Raw genomic sequence first — 3,437 nt, 5'->3', positions numbered from 1 at the left:
TTCAACTTCCAACTCTGCATTTCTTTTATGCCATTACACCTTTTATATGTGTTTTTTCACAATTTTCCTGTCATGGTAAAAATCTCAACACATTCAAACCTGGTTCTGGTTACCCAGTGGTATTACTGTGTGTAATTAAACAAGAGACCAAAACCACAGAATGAAAGCACAGGGTGGGGATAACAGGGTAGGGAACAGATGTAAAAACACAGATATGCAGATTTCACCTGAAACCTCAAGTATTTACCTCTTAAGTCTGTAGCAGAAGGCTACTTGCCACAATTTAAATCCTTCGCCCATCACCCCTATTCTTAGACCCTAAAGCAGGGTCAGTTCTATTACTTTTGAACCTAGAATCCTCAAAATGGGTATGGAAAGTCCATAAACACCCTAAAACTGTGTATAGCTGAAAACAAGATGATGTAATGAAACCTACACTAACTGAAGTTAAATTCATGTTATAAAAAAATTAACTTTAAGATTTATTTTTGTAACTTTTTAAACAGAGAAAATAGCAGATGTTTAGGGGGAAAGGTGAGGAATTGAGAAGAGAGGCCCCGAGTAAAAATTATTACAACAACACCTGGAGTCGATAGGCCTACCTAAGAGAGAAACACAGGCACTGGGACAGGGGACAGCTGCTGTCTGAGGCTCGGAAGACCAGTTCACATGCCACACAAAGCTGCTATAGATCCAAATCACAAAAATCGTCAAGCTTATCATGAAACGAGTCCCAGTTGTCTTCAGAATTTGTCAGACTATTATTTTTACCTGCAGCCAAAAGCATAAGCAACATCTCACCCAGCTCAAAAGTGACAACTTCATCTTCATTGTTGTCAAAGGGGATACTGTTCTTTTTCCACAGTGAGCTCCCAGAAGTGGTTCCTTCATTGGGCCCAATATCTGCTTGATGTTTCCACTTTCTGTCTCTCTAGCTCCTCTCTGTAGCCATTAGGGTACACGTGCTTACTAAAACAGTTCCCTCCAGATAGGAATCTCCCACATCTTTCATCAAAATACCTGCACACCTTGTTGCTCATTGCCTGCTTTTATTTCTGAATAAGTTTCTGCTTCTCTTTTCTTCTCCTCTACCCAGTACTCAATTGGAATAGCAAAATTAGATGTGATCTGGCATTCCGGGTAGGACTTTATGATCTTGCTCTCAAATTGATTAGCATTCCTCTACTTGTGAATACACTTGAGACGATATGTGTGGTTGCAGTTGGACAGAATACCAAAGCAGCATTCATTGGGGTTAGATTTCTCATTGACCACCTCCATGAAGATCCCACACAACAGTGCTAGACAGCAAAAGAGACCTCCATGTCCTCCTGGGGCTCAATGCAAGATTTTATATGTTATGATCTGTGGGTAACATCCACTGGGTTGAGAACCTACAGCCCACACATAGTTAGCATAATTCACAGGAGTCTCCATGGAAATTCACATAGTTCTCCCCACATCAGCACTCTTCCACTGCAGCATAGGGGCAGAGCTGCGTCTTTGTTTCCACTGCTGTTTGCTTTTTTTCTGATTCTTCCTTGGGCACTGAGCCCTGCAGGGGTGCTTCAGTGCAGGAAAAGGCAATATGGCCTTAGTAAGGCTGCCCAAGAACAAACTCAATGGCATTTACCCAGTCTTCTCAACCTGCTCCTATAGTTGCAAAGTTTGAATTTCTTGACTCAACTTCACCTGTATTCATTTCAATGATCAGTTCAACTATTAATGAGGGACTTGAGGAAAGAGCAAGGGATAATTTTGAAGTTAGATCTATAGCAGTCACTTCTTCCTGTTTCAATGGCTTGCTATGCTCATATCTGCATGGCCTCTGTAAATATAGTACCCTCACTGAAAATACTTGCACACTACATGTATGGACTATTAGAGAGGTCATGCGAGTAGTGACAGTTATCTCCTTTCTTACAAACCCCATGCATAAAATACTTCTTAGTGCTCCTGCTTTCTTTATCTATACAAGGCTTATCTTAGATGAAGGCAAGATGATGTAGATATCCTCTGCTGTGGCAATTTTTCAAAATAAGAAAACAATAAACTTTCCTCATTAATTGGCTCTTCCTTTCAAGAACATTTTCTGTGTAGCATGTGATACTGTTTAATAGCATATTATTTACAATAAAACTTCTTTCAAAATTGGACTTCATCCCCTCAAACCATGCTGCTGTTTTATCAATTAAGTTTATGTAATATTCTTAATCCTTCTAAATATAAATGTTCTTAATGGCATCTAGAATGGTGAATTCTTTCCAAAAAGTTTTAAATTTATTTTTCCCAAAGCCATCAGAAGGATCACAATCTATGGCAGCTATAGTCTTGTAAAATGTATTTCTTAATAGTAAAACTTGAAAGTCAAAATTACCATCTGAGATATAGGATGCACAATGACTGTTGTATTAGCAGGCATGAAAATAACATTAATCTTGTACCTTTCCATCAGAGCTCTTGGGTGACCAATTATATTATCAATAAGCAGTGATATTTTGAAAGGAATCATCTTTTCTGAGATGGGCGTAAAATATTCAGTAAACAATGTTGTAAACAGATATGCTGTCATCCAGCCTTTGTTGAACACAGAGTAGATTTAATTCTTAAGGGCCCTAGGATTTTCAGACTTGCAAATGAGCTTGGCTTCAACTTAAAGTCACCAGCTGCATTAGGCCCTAACAAGAGAGTTAGCCTGTACTTTGATGCTTTGAAGCCAGGCATTGACTTCTTTCTAGATATGAAAGTTCTAGATGGCATCTTCTTTCAATATAAGACTGTTTTGTCTACATTTAAAATTTGTTGCTCAGTGTAGTCGCCATGAATTATCTTAGCTAGATCTTCTAGATAACTTGCTGTAGCTTCCACATCATCACTTGATTCACCTTGTACCTTTATGTTTCGGAGATGACTTCTTTCCTTAAGCCTCATGAGCCTCCTCACCTCTTAGCTTTCACAGACTTGAAGAGAGTTAAGATTTTTCTCTGGATTAGTTTTGGCTTAAGATAATGACATGGCTGGTTAAATCTTCTATCCAGATCACTAAAACTTTCTCCATATTAGCAATAAGTCTATTTCACTTTCTTATCATTCATGTGTTTATTGGAGTAGCCCTTTTAATTTCCTTCAAGAACTTTTCCTTTGTATTCACGACTTGGCCTGAAGAGGAATTTTCACTCAAAAGGCTAATTAGCTCTTTGTCTTGCTTCCGTAGATATGCTTGCTGCATAAGCCATAGGGGAGGGTGACCTTGAAATTAGCTGAAGACTCATCCTCCCTTTCACTTGTTCTGTCTAAACAACAAATGTAACTGCCTGTAACCCATTGCAACTCTTGCACTTTGTAACCATCTGAGCACAAATTAACCAATCGGCCCATACCAAATGAGGCCTATTTAAGCAAAACTGCAACTGAGCTCCAGGGACCCCGATCTTCAG

General features: G+C 38.9%; 1 pseudogene; it reads right to left on the bottom strand.

The window, feature by feature from the left end:
• Positions 1-685: 685 nt before the first annotated feature.
• On the bottom strand, positions 686-1,940 carry LOC107497659 (annotated as a pseudogene).
• Between the last annotated feature and the right edge of the window lie 1,497 nt (positions 1,941-3,437).

The sequence above is a fragment of the Rousettus aegyptiacus genome, unplaced genomic scaffold, assembly GCF_014176215.1.
Source record: "Rousettus aegyptiacus isolate mRouAeg1 unplaced genomic scaffold, mRouAeg1.p scaffold_m13_p_14, whole genome shotgun sequence".
Lineage (NCBI taxonomy): Eukaryota > Metazoa > Chordata > Mammalia > Chiroptera > Pteropodidae > Rousettus > Rousettus aegyptiacus.
This window is presented reverse-complemented; position numbering and strand designations above follow the sequence as displayed.